Source organism: Rattus rattus, chromosome 7 (genome assembly GCF_011064425.1).
Source record: "Rattus rattus isolate New Zealand chromosome 7, Rrattus_CSIRO_v1, whole genome shotgun sequence".
NCBI classification, from domain to species: domain Eukaryota; kingdom Metazoa; phylum Chordata; class Mammalia; order Rodentia; family Muridae; genus Rattus; species Rattus rattus.
In genome coordinates, this window is record NC_046160.1 from 127,208,952 (window position 1) to 127,227,793 (window position 18,842).

The following is an 18,842-nucleotide window of genomic DNA, read 5'->3' on the forward strand; positions in this document are numbered from 1 at the left end:
TAGTATCTGAGACAGAAACGATGACAAAGGAATCCCCATAAGCCATGGAAAATCATTGGCTATGTATGGTGACGTCAGAGTCATAGTGGTTTGATGTGTCAGGAAGAGCCAATCCAAGTGGATTGATAGCTTAAGCAAGGGATTGGATAGAGTAGAAGTGATCAAGGTAGATAGCTGGAAATTATGGATGAGTAAAGAGAAAATTAATCTTTTTGTCATTTTTTTCTGCACTTTACTCTCAGAATAGATACCTACAAGGTGATTTCCAAGTTCTTCCTCAGTCTTGAGGTTTGGGATTCCCGGTTTGGGTCAGCAAATTGCGAGAGTGTGAGTTCATCTTATATTCTTCAGTACGATTTTTTTTCTTGCATGTAATCCCTATTCCCCTTTGAGTTGATTATCTTGGGAGAGCAACTGTAGACAGTGGTTCAATAAGAAACGCATAGGAAAAAACATATGTTCCATGTACTGATTCCTATGAAGACAGTGCAATGACAGAGGTAGTGCTAGAGTTTAAAGTACACTCAAGCATCTCATAGTTAATGTTAGTTTTCAATGGAAATCTAACCAGCACTACTAGTGATCATCTGCTCAATAAATGCAACACAGTTGACTGGGGGGATGATGTTGGATCATTGATGACCATAAAACATCTGTGAGTCCTCTGAGACATCCATGATGAACATTGCGAGTCTGAGGTCCACATCATAATCTATGCACTGCATGCTGGGATCCTGGTAAGAGATGTTAGGAACAGTCTACTTTCTACATGGAGTTTTAATGTAGATTAATTAAAATTTGGAAATCGTGTGTAATAAGAAATAATCCCATATAAGAGTGCTAATAATCTTGACCGGGTAGTATCTGAGTCAGAAACGATGACAGAGGAATCCCCATAAGCCATGGAAAATCATTGGCTATGTATGGTGACGTCAGAGTCATAGTGGTTTGATGTGTCAGGAAGAGCCAATCCAAGTGGATTGATAGCTCAAGCAAGGGATTGGATAGAGTAGAAGTGATCAAGGCAGATAGCTGTAAATTATGGATGAGTAAAGAGAAAGTTAATCTTTTTTTCATTTTTTTATCTGCATTTTACTCTCAGAATAGATACCTCCAAGGTGATTTCTAAGTTCTTCCTCAGTCTTGAGGTTTGGGATTCCCTGTTTGGGTCAGCAAATTGCGAGAGTGTGAGTTCACCCTATATTCTTCAGTACGATTTTTTTTCTTGCATGTAATCCCTCTTCCTGCATGAGTTGAGTATCTTGGGAGAGCAACTGTAGACAGTGGTTCAATAAGGAACGCATAGGAAAACAATTTGTTCCATGAACTGATTCCTATGAAGACTGTGCAATGACAGAGGTAGTGACCACTGCCAAAGATGCTCTAGAGTTTAAAGTACACTCAAGCATCTGGTAGTTAATGTTAGTTTTCAATGGAAATCTAACTAGCACTACTAGTGATCATCTGCTCAATAAATTCAACACAGTTGCCTGGGGGGATGATGTTGGATCATTGATGACCATAAAACATCTGGGAGTCCTCTGAGACATCCATGATGAACACAACATTGGGAGTCTGAGGTCCACATCATAATCTATGCACTGCATGCTGGGATCCTGGTGAGAGATGTTAGGAACAGTCTACTTTCAACATGGAGTTTTAATGTAGATTAAAGAAAAAATTGGAAATCGTGTCTACTAAGACATAGTCATATAGGAAGAGTGCTAATCATCTTGACCGGGTAGTATCTGAGACAGAAACGATGACAAAGGAATCCCCATAAGCCATGGAAAATCATTGGCTATGTATGGTGACGTCAGAGTCATAGTGGTTTGATGTGTCAGGAAGAGCCAATCCAAGTGGATTGATAGCTCAAGCAAGGGATTGGATAGAGTAGAAGTGATCAAGGTAGATAGCTGGAAATTATGGATGAGTAAAGAGAAAATTAATCTTTTTGTCATTTTTTTTCTGCACTTTACTCTCAGAATAGATACCTCCAAGGTGATTTCCAAGTTCTTCCTCAGTCTTGAGGTTTGGGATTCCCGGTTTGGGTCAGCAAATTGCGAGAGTGTGAGTTCATCTTATATTCTTCAGTACGATTTTTTTTCTTGCATGTAATCCCTATTCCCCTTTGAGTTGATTATCTTGGGAGAGCAACTGTAGACAGTGGTTCAATAAGGAACGCATAGGAAAAAACATATGTTCCATGTACTGATTCCTATGAAGACAGTGCAATGACAGAGGTAGTGCTAGAGTTTAAAGTACACTCAAGCATCTCATAGTTAATGTTAGTTTTCAATGGAAATCTAACCAGCACTACTAGTGATCATCTGCTCAATAAATGCAACACAGTTGACTGGGGGGATGATGTTGGATCATTGATGACCATAAAACATCTGGGAGTCCTCTGAGACATCCATGATGAACACAACATTGCGAGTCTGAGGTCCACATCATAATCTATGCACTGCATGCTGGGATCCTGGTGAGAGATGTTAGGAACAGTCTACTTTCAACATGGAGTTTTAATGTAGATTAAAGAAAAAATTGGAAATCGTGTCTACTAAGACATAGTCATATAGGAAGAGTGCTAATCATCTTGACCGGGTAGTATCTGAGACAGAAACGATGACAGAGGAATCCCCATAAGCCATGGAAAATCATTGGCTATGTATGGTGACGTCAGAGTCATAGTGGTTTGATGTGTCAGGAAGAGCCAATCCAAGTGGATTGATAGCTCAAGCAAGGGATTGGATAGAGTAGAAGTGATCAAGGCAGATAGCTGGAAATTATGGATGAGTAAAGAGAAAGTTAATCTTTTTGTCATTTTTTTTCTGCATTTTACTCTCAGAATAGATACCTCCAAGGTGATTTCCAAGTTCTTCCTCAGTCTTGAGGTTTGGGATTCCCGGTTTGGGTCAGCAAATTGCGAGAGTGTGAGTTCATCTTATATTCTTCAGTACGATTTTTTTTCTTGCATGTAATCCCTATTCCCCTATGAGTTGATTATCTTGGGAGAGCAACTGTAGACAGTGGTTCAATAAGGAACACATAGGAAAACAATTTGTTCCATGAACTGATTCCTATGAAGACTGTGCAATGACAGAGGTAGTGACCACTGCCAAAGATGCTCTAGAGTTTAAAGTACACTCAAGCATCTGGTAGTTAATGTTAGTTTTCAATGGAAATCTAACTAGCACTACTAGTGATCATCTGCTCAATAAATTCAACACAGTTGCCTGGGGGGATGATGTTGGATCATTGATGACCATAAAACATCTGGGAGTCCTCTGAGACATCCATGATGAACACAACATTGGGAGTCTGAGGTCCACATCATAATCTATGCACTGCATGCTGGGATCCTGGTAAGAGATGTTAGGAACAGTCTACATTCAACATGGAGTTTTAATGTAGATTAAAGAAAAAAATTGGAAATCGTGTCTAATACTAAGACATAATCATATAGGAAGAGTGCTAATCATCTTGACCGGGTAGTATCTGAGACAGAAACGATGACAAAGGAATCCCCATAAGCCATGGAAAATCATTGGCTATGTATGGTGACGTCAGAGTCATAGTGGTTTGATGTGTCAGGAAGAGCCAATCCAAGTGGATTGATAGCTCAAGCAAGGGATTGGATAGAGTAGAAGTGATCAAGGTAGATAGCTGGAAATTATGGATGAGTAAAGAGAAAGTTAATCTTTTTTTCATTTTTTTTCTGCACTTTACTCTCAGAATAGATACCTCCAAGGTGATTTCCAAGTTCTTCCTCAGTCTTGAGGTTTGGGATTCCCGGTTTGGGTCAGCAAATTGCGACAGTGTGAGTTCATCTTACATTCTTCAGTACGATTTTTTTTTCTTGCATGTAATCCCTCTTCCTGCATGAGTTGAGTATCTTGGGAGAGCAACTGTAGACAGTGGTTCAATAAGGAACGCATAGGAAAACAATTTGTTCCATGAACTGATTCCTATGAAGACTGTGCAATGACAGAGGTAGTGACCACTGCCAAAGATGCTCTAGAGTTTAAAGTACACTCAAGCATCTGGTAGTTAATGTTAGTTTTCAATGGAAATCTAACTAGCCCTACTAGTGATCATCTGCTCAATAAATTCAACACAGTTGCCTGGGGGGATGATGTTGGATCATTGATGACCATAAAACATCTGGGAGTCCTCTGAGACATCCATGATGAACACAACATTGGGAGTCTGAGGTCCACATCATAATCTATGCACTGCATGCTGGGATCCTGGTGAGAGATGTTAGGAACAGTCTACTTTCTACATGGAGTTTTAATGTAGATTAAAGAATAAATTGGAAATCGTGTCTACTAAGACATAGTCATATAGGAAGAGTGCTAATCATCTTGACCGGGTAGTATCTGAGTCAGAAACGATGACAGAGGAATCCCCATAAGCCATGAAAAATCATTGGCTATGTATGGTGACGTCAGAGTCATAGTGGTTTGATGTGTCAGGAAGAGCCAATCCAAGTGGATTGATAGCTCAAGCAAGGGATGGATAGAGTAGAAGTGATCAAGGCAGATAGCTGTAAATTATGGATGAGTAAAGAGAAAGTTAATCTTTTTTTCATTTTTTTTCTGCACTTTACTCTCAGAATAGATACCTCCAAGGTGATTTCCAAGTTCTTCCTCAGTCTTGAGGTTTGGGATTCCCGGTTTGGGTCAGCAAATTGCGACAGTGTGAGTTCATCTTATATTCTTCAGTACGATTTTTTTTTCTTGCATGTAATCCCTCTTCCTGCATGAGTTGAGTATCTTGGGAGAGCAACTGTAGACAGTGGTTCAATAAGGAACACATAGGAAAACAATTTGTTCCATGAACTGATTCCTATGAAGACTGTGCAATGACAGAGGTAGTGACCACTGCCAAAGATGCTCTAGAGTTTAAAGTACACTCAAGCATCTGGTAGTTAATGTTAGTTTTCAATGGAAATCTAACTAGCACTACTAGTGATCATCTGCTCAATAAATTCAACACAGTTGCCTGGGGGGATGATGTTGGATCATTGATGACCATAAAACATCTGGGAGTCCTCTGAGACATCCATGATGAACACAACATTGGGAGTCTGAGGTCCACATCATAATCTATGCACTGCATGCTGGGATCCTGGTGAGAGATGTTAGGAACAGTCTACTTTCAACATGGAGTTTTAATGTAGATTAAAGAAAAAATTGGAAATCGTGTCTACTAAGACATAGTCATATAGGAAGAGTGCTAATCATCTTGACCGGGTAGTATCTGAGACAGAAACGATGACAAAGGAATCCCCATAAGCCATGGAAAATCATTGGCTATGTATGGTGACGTCAGAGTCATAGTGGTTTGATGTGTCAGGAAGAGCCAATCCAAGTGGATTGATAGCTCAAGCAAGGGATTGGATAGAGTAGAAGTGATCAAGGTAGATAGCTGGAAATTATGGATGAGTAAAGAGAAAGTTAATCTTTTTTTCATTTTTTTTCTGCACTTTACTCTCAGAATAGATACCTCCAAGGTGATTTCAAGTTCTTCCTCAGTCTTGAGGTCATTGTCTTTGTATTATAGATTTTTTATAAGTGTATTAAGTGTTCATGTCTTGTGTGCCATTGCTTTTAAAGACTGATCACTGTATTTTTGAAACCCTAGTTATCATCTGGAAGAGTAGTTATGGCTAAGAGGTTAATATGAAATATAGATAAACATTATCATAAAATTTTACTAAATAGAAAATGTGTAACGTAAGAGATCGTCAATAGGAGAAAAGGATTCTATACAGGTCTGATATATGCTGAGGAATCTTTTCCTTACATTATTTTGTGATGTATAATCATTTCAATAACTATTTGCAATAGGAAGTCTAGGATTCGTGGTCAGTCTTGACCACTGGTAGCACGTGATTTGTGGATGATGGCTGCAGGTCTGGAAGTCTGAGATCTGCATCATCAAATACTTGTTATAAAATCATGACCTCGGTGATGAAAATTAGGAATGAGTTACGGTTAGGTAAAATGTCAATAAAATAAATCCCTAACTCATTTTCTATTGAATACCTAGTTGCACAAGATTATTAAAATATACACCAAACATAATCCTTTCTCTGATGTGATATCTGAGGCTCTCGTATCAATTAAATGTATCGGCAGTGTCCCTGTTAGAGTTACAGTAATGGGCATTGGTTTTCTCAATAAGAACATTGTAGTGCAGTGCCTATGTAGATGAGTGATAAGAAGAGGGCAGAAAGACAAGCAAGCAGCGAGCAGGAATACGTGATGAGAATGCCAGTCCTTTTATATCCTCTGCTGCTTCATACACTCTGAATGGACTTGCCCTAAGTTCATTTACAAATACTCACTTGGATGTGAGCTCCATTCAGCTCGTTGGGTTCATACTATGAAACCGTGGGAATAGAGTCAATGGTCCTGTGTTTGCTCATGTTGTTTTTAATGACTGTGTATGTATTGATTTAAAAAAAAAAAAAGCAACACTACTATTTGCGAGGACAGCCATTGACAAACAGTTAAAGTAGAATGTGAGTGAAGAATAATGTTTAGAAATTTTCTTCTATATATTTAACATGAAAAGGTTTCTAATCATGGCAAAGGGTATTTGGAAATGCTGGAATCTATTCAAGGATGTTTGTGACTTATAATTATCTCAGTAGTACTTGTGGTTAATTGTTCATCAATCAGTAGAGGAGTAGGTGGTCATGGCCACTGATGCTGCATGAATAGTGTATTGTTACTACAGGTCTAGGAATAAATTATATTTAGATAAATTAGAAAAATATAAAAATTTGAAAACATTTTTAATCAAGATGTACTTTTATCAGAGAACTAACTATATACCAAACAATAATTCATTTGTACTTGATATCTGAGTATGTCATACCATATCCACTCTTGGCAATGTTATCTGTAGGCCTTTTTAAAAAATAACAAGGACACAGAGTAGTGTATTGTATCTAGAGAGGAGTGAGTAATATGGAGGGGTTATTTCACAGTTGGCACAAAGTGAATATTTTTTCATGGTCTCCTCTGCTTTGTACTTAGAATGGATCCCCCTAAGCTGAGGTATATACTCTTCCTCATTGGCGAGATTCCTGTTATGTTCGTTGTAGTCATAAGATGGACAAAGTTGTGTAGTCAGTGTTCACACCTTGGTTTTTTGCATACTTTGAATGACTACACCCACTGCTCTAAGTGGTAAGTAAAGTGTCTGTGTGAGATAGAATGTTTAACATGATTTTTTTTGCCTGATAGAGAACATAGAATATAACTGATACTAACAGGATAACAGATTCTGTAGCTGTTGGTCATCTACTCAGTTATATTTTCCTTAAGATATTTTTGTGATAATGATCATCTTAATAGTTTGCTTGATCAATTGCTTGACAACAATATAGATATTCATAGAAAAGGAGAGGTCTGATGTTGGACCAGTGATGACCATGGGTGGCGTATGAGTCATGGATCATGAGTACCTGTCTGGAAGTCTGAGGTTCACATCATAAAAGATCTAATATGCTTATGACCTTAGTGGCAGATGTTAGCAATGGTCCATTTTTAGATAAAATATGGACAAAGTAAATAGTTAAGCTGATTTAGAATCAAGACATCATTCTACTAATATGTACCAAACCGAGTTGCACATTTGAACTTGCTGACATTGGATGACGCAGCAACTAAAGCCAATGACAATAATCTTGCCACGGATAGAGAATGGACACTTACTTGTTTTTCAAAAATTATACACAGTAGTGTATTGCATACTTAGATGACTGATAGAGAAAAAAGCAAACAGGGAGAAAGCACTGGATAAGGGAAACCAGAATGTCCATTCATTTTTAGTGTCTTCTGGTTTGTCATTTAGAATGTACTCTTAACCTTACTCATGTGTTCTTTCTAGCCTGCTGTTTTCCATTCCTAAGATATATCTATATCTTCTGAGTGTAGCCAATACTCAAGTTTAAGTTTAGGTTACTTCTAAAGACAGTTTATTTTATTGGTATAACCCTAGTTGTTAACCTGGAGGACTAACATTTTCCATATATAACATAACATATAATATATAATATATTATATAATAATATATATATTATATATATTATATATATAATTAATTAATTATTATAATTATATAACATATATAATATGTTATCTGAGTGAAATAAAATATTTAAATATTTAATAATAATAATAATTAATAATAATAAAATATTTAACAGTATTTTTGCAAAATTAAGAATGTATAATTAGGGCTGGAGAGATGGCTCAGTGGTTAAGAGCACCGACTGCTCTTCCAGAGGCCCTGAGTTCAAATCTCAGCAACCACATTGTGGATCACATTCATCTGTAATGAGATCTAATGCCCTCTTCTGGTGTGTCTGGAAACAACTACAGTGTACTGTAAATAAATAAATCTTTAAAAAAAGAATGTATAATTAAAGAAATGCTAAAGGGGACAAAAGATTCTATAAAGGTCTGAAGTAACCTAAGAATTTTGTTCTTGGATTTTTGTGAACCATAATTATTTCAATAGTACTGGAATTCTATTGCTCAATCAACATTTCATAATTAATAGAGAAGAGGAGGGCTGATTGTTTTTGTTCATAGTGACCACTGTTGGTAGCAGTTTGAATGTGCAGCATGACATGCAGCTTATACCAATGATCCTGACACCAGATACCTATGATAGTCCCCTTCTCCAATTAGACAGAAGTATGAATAAAAGGGAAGTTGGTAAAGCTTTCACTGGGTAGGGACACGCTCCATAGCAATCGTAATGCTTATATATGCCAAATTAAAATCAAGTTCCTTTGAATAGAGTTATTCAGGTTGCCATATAAACAATAATGCCCTTTGTGTAACAGAACCATGGCCATATGTTTTACCAAGAATATGTAGAAGTGTAGAGGAGACCTAGACAAGAGCTAGGAAGAAAGATGCTACAGAAACGGACAGAACTTAGGGATGAGTTAACTGATTTCAATGTTTATAATCTCATCTGCTTTGCACTCTCGGGATGGATACCATCAGTGGGATTTGCATGTTCTTCATTCCTCCCATGCCCTGCTATCAGCACTTCAGGGTCATAATATATATACAGTGTGAGTATGGTCAGTGTGTTTGTGTTAATTTGGGGTGGCCAGGAATGCTGGTCCTATGTTGATACAAACTGCTTATCATTTGAGATGAGCAGCCATTGCCAAATGACTGAGATGCAATGTGTCTTAAGATAGTATTTAATAGTTAAATTAAGCATTAATAATGAAGTAGATGCTCAACATGGCAGTATCTTGAGTAGTTCTTAAGAATACTGAAGGATCTTATTCTTAGCTTTCTGTGTTCCTAATTATTTCAATTTTAGTAGTGATCAATGCTCAACAAAGATAGAAAATTAAGAGAGAAGAGGACAGCTGATGTTGGATCTGTGATGACTACTAGTGCTGTGTGAGTTGTGGATCATAACTAGACATCTGGGAGTTGAGGTCCACATTGTAAAATACCTAGTGACAGATCATCTTAGTGACAGATACTAAGAATAGTCAACGTCTGCAATTTGATAAAATACCAAACAATATAAATTAGTGGGAATTTTACAATCATAATTTACAGAAAGATTGCCAACACTATATTTCCAAACACAGTAGTCCTTCAGACATGAGAAGAATGCCCCCATTAAATTAAAATTATGTTCAGTGTTCTTAGTAGAATTGTAGCCATGACCCTGTGTTTTATCAAAAAAAAAATGTGTAACACATTTCGATCACAACTTACTTTTTCGTTTTTATTTTCAACCTTAATGCTTTCTTTTTTGAATTTTTTTTTCATACATTGTAACCTGATCGAGGTTTCCTCTCCTTCATCTCCTCCATTCCTTCACATCCATCCAACATTATCCCTTTTTTTTCTATTCGTCCCTTTAGAAAATATACAAGCAAATAACTGCCATCATAGCAAAACAGACAAGCAAAATAGAATAAAACGTGCAAACATAGAAAAACAAAGAAAGGTTAAGCACGTGAGGCACATCCATATACAGATACAAATACAGACACAGAAAGCCCACAAAACACAAAATTAGAAATCGTAGTGTATGTAAGTAAAACACCAAGAACGTTAACAAAAACACCCAGACCAAACATGAGACTCAAACCTTCAAATATACCACTGAGTTCTTAATGAGTTAGCCATTCTTGAAGAACTAATGAAATGAATGATCCAGTGCCCGTTAGAGCCTCTTCATATCCTGTTCTGTTTTGCACTGTCAGAACAGTTGCCTTCCTCACTGACCACCAGCTTCATGGTCCCTCATATGTGTCAGGATCATAGTAAGCAACATGAGTCAAAGTTCATGGTTTTACTTCTTTGCCCTCTTTTAACACAGACATTGCATAGTATCCAAAGACCCATGGTCCAGTGCGTAGTTGACATGGCCATGAAATGCTTGGTTGTCTAATCAATATTATTGAAATTAAGATTGAATTAAGGAGACATAATAACCTTAGGCAAAGGAGCCAGAATGTAGATGTAAATTATACTTAAAGGTCTCTTTTTCATGATTCATAATTATGTAATTTTCATTAGTGAATGAAACGTTAGCTAAGGAACAGTGGAAACGTTCATCAGAGATACTAAGAAGCCAAGGTTGGATCAGTGATGACATCTTTTTGGGTATGAGCCATGGATCACGACAACAGGTCTGGAAGTCTGAGTTCCGTACCTTAAGGCGCCTAGTGTGCGTGCTCTGATTCTAGACACACCTCTGAGCTGTGCCCAAGTATGTTACCTATTAAAATTTTTAATTTTCCTTTTGTCTTTCAAAGTTGGTCAATGAAAGAATCTTTATGTAAATATATAAATCAAGATATAAAGCAGGTCAGCATTTTTCAGCATGAGAATCATGATAATTGAGAAGTAGTAATAAGCATGGAAACCATTTATGTTTAGAAATAAATAAGTAAAATAAATAAAATCAAACAAACAATAACAACAAGAGAAATGAATGGCTTAATGGTATTGCTAGCTAAGGACAATTTATTTACTAAAAATAATGGCAATTCCTTGTCTTGTTCAGTGCTCGAGTATTTATTATTGTTTTCTCAAGTAAATCGAACTAAGAGAATTTAGTTCCTGCCAAAGAGACTAATAAAATAGAAGGGGGGTGAAAGAATAAATGGCTATAATATAATTTTTCTTCTCTGTACTGTCAGCGTAGATACTTTCAAGGTGATATTCACATTCTTGTTCCCGAGAACACAGAGACTAATGTAAGTAGAGTCAAATCCCCTAACTTAGTTTGGGAAGTTGTAAAAGTATCACGCAGAATCTGTCAAAACCAACTGTGGCTGACTGCGAAATAAGCATGAGAACAACAAAGTAAAAAGGACGGCTACATAGTTGAAAGAGGTTGTGGATGACTTAAGGATCTTGTTCCTAACCCTTTGTGACTCATAGTCACCTACATGTTATTAGGGAAATGGCAGGGTAATTAATCAACACGTGTAGAAATGTATGGTAGTCGACCTATTTTGTATCAATAATGTCCACCATGTTTACAGTTCTGGATGTCTGAAGTCCACCCTGTATCTTACCAGTGGTCCTCCTCACAGATGTGAGAATAGAGGCAGCATTGTATCCTTGCGGATAGTATTAATGGATTCACATGAATAAAAATATAAATAAGAATTGTCCTGGGTTGGGGATTTAGCTCAGTGGTAGAGCACTTGCCTAGTAAGCGCAAGGCCCTGGGTTCGGTCCCCAGCTTCGAAAAAAAGAAAAAAGAAAAGAAGGAAAAAAAAGAATTGTGCTGATATTCAAAGTATAGAATAAGGATGAATGTAATTTTTGCTGTACAGTAGAAATATTGGTTTGTTTTTTTTTTATCAGTAGCTCCAATATATTTTCTCGGATGACATGGCCTATAGACTTAACGGCTAATGTTCTAATTTTGACTTAGTAAAATATTCGTTGCTATTCTGTTTCTGAAGAGTGAGTAGACATGACTAGATAATTTGTAGGTAAGTTGATGAGTGAGTGGCATCTCGTTTTGTTCTTGTCTGTTCTCAGAGAGGCCCACTTCAGATCAACGAGTGGATCCTGTCTCAACCTAAGCTCTAAGGTTGCTTGTGCTGTTAGGGTCACAGCTACAGTGAGTAACAATTACAGTAATACTTTTTTAATGTCTTTTTTTAGATGACACTACATGTAGAGATTCAATGTGCTTAGCATGATCAGGGATAGGCTCTTGTCACCAAACTAGTTACCACTACCTACAATCTATACACATCAAATACCAGATGTCTTGGACTCAAAAGTCCAAAGAGAGGGGTTACTTGAGTAACTGCCTCTCTTGGTGATAGTCCTGTAGTAAGTTGGTGAAAAGATACAAGAGTTTTGTCATTAATTTTGTTCTTCATGGACTTTGATATTATTGTTACAATTTCATATATTAAAATTAGAAAAAGTCAATGAACAAATGTAAATACTGATATTTAAGCATTATTCTATTATAAAAATGTCACAAAGGAAGAAAATCTATCAACATAAGTTCATAATATTGAAACCAGTTTAGGGTGACTCGGGGACTGATACAGTTGATAGTTCAGTAGTAGAGCCCTTGTCTTGGATGTGTGAGGCCCTGGGCTCTATCCTCAGTACCACAAAATCAAAGAAATAAAGAAAGATAATATCTAAGAGTGTTATTTTTTTTGGCTAATGACTTAAAAAAAAAATGAGAGATGGCTCAGTGGTTAAGAGCACTGACTGCATGCACTTCCAGAGGTCCCGAGTTCAATTCCCAACAACCACATGGTGGCTCACAACCATCTGTAATGGGATCTTCTGGTGTCTGAGGACAGCTACAGTGTACTGATAAATAATAAATAAACAAATCTTTTTTTTTTAAAGTAGTACATGGAGTACTAGTTATGAATATGAATAGACAAATGAATAATCAATCATAATCAGCATGCATATAGTATTTATTTTGGTTAGAGAAGCTAATACACATCCGAACAATGGATAAAAATTGAGGCAAGGCCAGTGAGAGCGCTGTATCGTCTTTTCAAACCTCCTTTTCACTTCGTTCCCTTACTTATCAATGTATCAAAGATGGTGGTGGTTGCCTCTTTGTTTGGCACATTGAAACCAATTAGAGTATTAATGTCTCATTTGCTTATATAGGCAATTTCTAAAACTATTCCCACTAACCTTGGAACACTCAGTCCTAACTGAGATGTCTCCATCAAATCCCTCCCTCAGGGCCCAGGAACCCTCTGGAAGAGGAGGTGGAAAAAGGGCAAGAGCCAATTGGAATGGACGACACCAAGGAAACACGGCCTTCTAGACCCAAGACGACCAATGTACCTATGAACTCACAGAGCCTGGGGCAGCATGCACTGGACCTGCACAGGTCTAAGCCAGATGTGCTCTCAGCACTGAGAGGGGAACTGAACCCCATTCTACACTGATAATCCAGAAGCTTTCCCCAGTTGATAAACTCTGTCAAAGGAAAAACCAGTTTTCTCCAATGGAGTCTCACTGGACATATAAACCACCCTTAAGAGCAGGCTCCACAGCCCTGATGGCCAACACGCAATGAACTTGATGGCATTTCCGGAGGGTTTTGTGACTCACAGTGCTTTGTCTGGGTACTTTTCTCACGCTACAGATATTTTTTATATATATATTGGTCTCTAATTGTAAGTGTCTCAGTGTCTGAGTATGTTTCTTGTGATTTTCTTGAGCTCTTTTTTCCTGTAATGCTTTGCTCATTTTTACTTCTTCTTCTTCTCCTCCTCCCCTTCATTTTAGATGCCTGTTTCTATTCTAATGTAAGATGAATAAATGGGTGTGGATTTGGAGGGGTGAAATAGGGGGTGGGTGAGGGGAAACTGTAATACAAATATATTATACAAAAATACATTTTAATAAAAAAGTATTTCCTCTATGACTAAAGAGGTGTGAAGTACAATTATTGAGAGTGAGTGGAAGGATCAATCGAAAATATAAATCAATACATGGGCGAGTGGGTGCTTGCCTCATTGTATCAACCACACCCTGAGATAAAAGATATTAAGAGCAGAAAAGACTGTGTGGGATGGGGATGGATTTGACCCCAACACGTTATATGCATGCCTGAATCCTTACTAATAATTTTCAAAGTAAGATAGCACTAATTATTTTACTATCAAAAGAAAATAATAGTTAAGGGGTGGTGTCTTTCAGCTAAGAAATATGCATAATGTACATACCTCTTTCTAGCCACATGGGGATGAAGCTCATTAAGCAGTATAGCACTTGCCGCATATCCACAAGTCCCTGGTTCTATCCCCAGCACTCAAAAAGAAATTGGTCATTGGTCAAAGTATACCTTCTTTTCATTGAACGTACCAATATCCATAAACTCTATTAAATATAATTGAACCAAAGGAGCCATGGTGAATACAGAATTGGTCTACATTCTTACATAGGTCAGTCCACATTTGAATGCTTATGGGTCATCAGGGAGATATGTATTGCTACAGCACATGAGGCCTAGACATGAAAAGCTAGCCCAAGTTCATTTCAGTTTGCGGGAGGATAGTAGTCTGTAGACTTCGGATTATTCACAGGGAGCTAGTGGGTTAATTCGTAAACAAGGCTGGAGGATAAGAATTGAATTTACCAGAACTCTGGATCAATATTGCTGCTGGCGTGAGTCACAGGTGGTCTGGAGCACTGAAGCCCTCAGATTAAAAACAATTATAACTTCTGCCCACTCCAGAATGAATGTGATAAATAGATTTGGTGTTTGGTAAGGATCTCGTCTCAGTTTGCTTTTCACAGGTTTTGATTATTTTGCGGTCAGGAAATCAATATGAGAAAGTACAATCAGAACACTTTGTGGGGCGCATTAAAGAGGTATGTTTTTTTTATTGTGAGTAATTTTAAAATATGAAGAATCAATGTACAACAATAAGTTAGTAAAGAAAAGGGATTACAATTTCATCCAATGATAATAACATGAGAACAAACACTAATTATTAACACTATTAATGCTAATAGCTTAAAGGATAAATTTTCGGAGTTGTTTCTTGTGGTTAACAGTCATGGCTGGTCCTCTTGCATTTTGAGAATAGAAGTTCAGTGTTGTCTTGTTATTCTTAATAGACTCTGAAATACACATGAAGCTAAAGCAGGTACATCCAAGTGACCCAGTAATACCAGGGGTAGTGGAATAAATCTCTCAATTGTCTCAGTGTTTGTTCCAGTGTGTGGTAAGGTTGAGGCTACACTGGGTTCTCTGAGTTCTTGCCATTGTCCACAATAAGTAAGGACTGTGTTTTGTGCCCATTCTTCATGTCTAGAGCACAAACGGGTAAGGACAGTTGACATGAACTTGCACTCAAGCTAGAGATATGACAAAAAGCATGTGGAAAAATACATTGTTTTTTTTATAACTGAGTTTTCATCATTGATAGCTATTGTTGTGTTGTTATTAGAGATTTATGAACTAATCAATTTGCAAACTAAGTAAGAATGTCAAGAAATGTACTCAACCCAGTGCTACTGATGTTGGGATGTTAATCCCACAATGAGTACACTGTATGAAGCTGTCAGGTCCTGGATAGGCAGGGTAAAATGTATCATGTCTGCTTGAAGAGCTCTTAACCATGGATGCTAGGAATGTCCCAGGACCTTTTCCTTAGATAGTTTTTTATTCAGTTATATTCTTGTAATGTAATTAGATAAATGTGACTACTACAGTAGACATGAAAATACAGACAAAAAGTCGGAAGCCATTAAAATATGGAGCAAAGTCAGAAAAGTATGTAAATACATTACTTTAAATTCATATTCATGAAAGTAACTTCATGAATGAATGTGGACTGTGCCTTAATCTCCTTTTAACTATGTTTTGCTTTTGACATCCTAGGATGAACATGTGACCTGGCTTCTGTGTCCTGCAAGTTTCTGGCCCTGACCCTTACTCCTAATGGTAGGAACATTCTGTCCAATATAAAACAGTTCTTGGTTTAGATTTTTAAACATATACTCATTGTAACATTTAAAATGAGCGTAGATATAATTTTCAAAAGTCAACCATGGTCTAAGGGATGAATAGGGGTTGTATAAAATAACTTCTTGGTAGCAATGAGGATAATTGATGTGGAGGGGCTTATTCAATTAGAAACTAATTCCAAAGACAAATGGCCTTCGGGTAGAGCCTTTGTGATTAATTCATTTATTATCCATAAATCAATGTGCCAATCAATAAAAATGTTAGGTGAGAATGAAGATAGGCCTACACCCAGACCAGAGATGGTCTCTCCGTGGCACGGGACATCTTCATTATCAATACAGGCTGTGGCTCAGATTGAACTCGCTCAGTTCCTGTCCTGTTACTGACCCTGCAGAGGAAGGTTAGGACTATACAGTGATCTTTTTTCATACTCACAGCATATCCTTGGGCAGCCAGAGGACAACTTCTGGGAGCCCATTCTCTCCTTCCAGTCTCTGGGTCCCTGAGATTGGACTAAGGTCATCCAGGACTCTGTTTTATTTGGTATTCACATGTTTCATTTTGTCAATATAAATTATTTATAGACCAGCAAACATAAAGTAAATAAACCAAAGCATTGCCCTCCCATGAAAATATGCAAGGAAGCATGAAATGTTAATGTAAACTGTGAATATTGATGTGTGTCAAGAACAAGTGTGGGCCCAAGATCCAATCACACATATGGTGTACTGAAAAATCATGCTTATGGATCAGAGCCACAACAAATGCAGACACGCAGAGAGATGGTCATTTTCATATAGGTGTTTATGACATGAAATGTTTAATTGCTATCTGAATGAAATAATGAGTGAAGTGGTGGAAAGAAGACTCTTTGCCGGGGGGTTCCTTCTCACTTTCTTTGTCTTTTCTCCAAGGAAGGATGCTTTACAGCTTTGGAGGACCCAGCCATGCTGTTTGCTTCGTGGGTGGAGGGCATAGAAACTAAGGTGAGGAAAATTAAGGTTTATGTCCTTTCAAGTTTTTCTTAAATCATTTGTTAAATTATCAGAAGCATAACATAGCCTCCACAAGGCCAACTGGGAAAAATGATGAATATGGAATTGGCCTGGAATAATTCCATTTATGAATTCATTGATGGTAATCGGGGAACATGATATGAGTATCATAAATGATCCTAAAGGCATGAAGAATATTCATCACTCTTAGGTTTTATGAATCATTGTTTTTAAAATTAGGACCATTGAATTAATTACTTCTTTAATAAACACATGTCAATGAGTGTGAGCAGAAGAGGCTCTAGTCTAGACTAATGAGGGCGGCACAGGGCTTATGATATATGAAGCGTGTTATGTGTCTGACATGCTGAAGTCCATTTATATACATAAAACCATGAATTGTACTAGAAAATATGCACAGTCCAAATGTATTTTTTCTTTAAGGATGGTAGACACAAAAAACAATTCAGCTGTGATGGTTTTCCTTAGAGATGATTAGCAAGTATTTCCATACCTCCCAAGGAATAGCATGACAGGGATGTGAGGGGCAGCTTGATAACCCAGTGATGGCTTCCCTAAGTGTGTTAATTGTTTAATAAGGCAGTATAATGATGAGTCATAGAAGAACCTGTTACAACAAGTGATTGCCGATCTAGATGATAAGCAGGGTCTTGCCTCTAAGTTTCTAACCACTGCATTGATTTTATTAGTGAATTAGTTATTAGTGAATTAGTAAATTGTGTAGTAATCACATGAAGGAGGAGGTATGGCCCAGGACCATTCTTAAACTGGTCACATGTAAGTCAGTAAAGATGAATAATTTATGTGTGGAACTGTAAGGCACAATCATGTAGACAACTTTCAGGAACACACGAGGACGTTATTCTCACTTTTGTGTTCTTGAATAAAAAAAAATTTTTAAAGCAATAATATTTAAAATGTATCCCTTGAAAATATCGTACATGTATATAGTACATCTAGGTCATATCCACCTCCAATTCCCTCCCTCTAGTTTCCCCTCTGCCCCCTAAATACAACTTATGCCCAACTTCATATCTTTTCTTTATAAAAGTTTCTGTTTTTAAAGGTATAACTCATTTAGTCTGATTAATGTTGCATGTAGGCACATGGGACTGAGGACATCCACTGGGGCATGGACAGCCTACCTGTGACTTTAAATACATCCCCAGACTTCTTTTAATGTAGCTGCTATTGAATAAATAAACCCATGAATTAACAAGAAATGAGAAGTATGGTACTATGCGTTGTTTCAGCGCATAGTAAGGAAAATAATGCTGATCGGAGTTATTCTGTTGCTCTTCAGATGAGGAGCTACCAGCCCCAGTTAATGATTTGTGTCAGGAGCAGGCTTCTGTAGCGTGTTGGTAGAAAACTGAGTAGATAGCACATTAATGGATACCTACAGGACTGTGTCAGCAAACAACTGAACAACAGATTAATGAAAACCTGTTCTTTTCTTTTTCTTCTATACTCCGCCCTCTTCACTGCTGAACCCCAGGTTGACACTGAGATCATACGTCAGACTCCTGTGAGTAACTAAGGTCTTGCTTTGATCGGGGGCAGTTGTTCTTACACCTTCTTGGTACTTTTGATTTGTATGAAATGTGAAGAGTCCTATTGCCAGACAGCAATAGAATTTGAGGTGTTGCAATGCCTGGTGAAGAACAGAGCTGGGGTTTATCAGCTAAGGATAGAATACAAGGGTTTTGCATGTCTTGGCCTTGGGATTTGGGAATCATGTGTTTATTTCAGTGAAATCAGTGAAGAAATCATTTGTTCACTGACAGTGCAATAGTAAATGGGGAGAGGGAAACT

The 18,842-nt window shown here is 37.4% G+C and overlaps 1 long non-coding RNA gene, 4 other non-coding genes and 6 pseudogenes across 5 annotated transcripts; all 11 read left to right on the forward strand.

Moving 5' to 3' along the window:
* The first annotated feature begins 109 nt into the window (after positions 1-109).
* On the forward strand, positions 110-14,171 carry LOC116905467. Its single transcript, XR_004388539.1, has 3 exons — positions 110-327; positions 12,075-12,156; positions 13,269-14,171. It is a non-coding gene; the product is annotated as an uncharacterized LOC116905467 (long non-coding RNA).
* LOC116906364 lies at positions 629-704 on the forward strand (annotated as a pseudogene).
* On the forward strand, positions 1,506-1,586 carry LOC116906350 (annotated as a pseudogene).
* On the forward strand, positions 2,372-2,452 carry LOC116906356 (annotated as a pseudogene).
* LOC116906353 lies at positions 3,255-3,335 on the forward strand (annotated as a pseudogene).
* Positions 4,143-4,223, forward strand: LOC116906354 (annotated as a pseudogene).
* LOC116906355 lies at positions 5,026-5,106 on the forward strand (annotated as a pseudogene).
* Positions 5,873-5,944, forward strand: LOC116906394. Its single transcript, XR_004388662.1, has one exon. It is a non-coding gene; the product is annotated as a small nucleolar RNA SNORD113/SNORD114 family (small nucleolar RNA).
* On the forward strand, positions 7,438-7,509 carry LOC116906349. The gene has a single exon (XR_004388628.1). It is a non-coding gene; the product is annotated as a small nucleolar RNA SNORD113/SNORD114 family (small nucleolar RNA).
* Positions 9,429-9,499, forward strand: LOC116906401. Its single transcript, XR_004388667.1, has one exon. It is a non-coding gene; the product is annotated as a small nucleolar RNA SNORD113/SNORD114 family (small nucleolar RNA).
* Positions 10,655-10,726, forward strand: LOC116906382. The gene has a single exon (XR_004388652.1). It is a non-coding gene; the product is annotated as a small nucleolar RNA SNORD113/SNORD114 family (small nucleolar RNA).
* Positions 14,172-18,842: the final 4,671 nt, after the last annotated feature.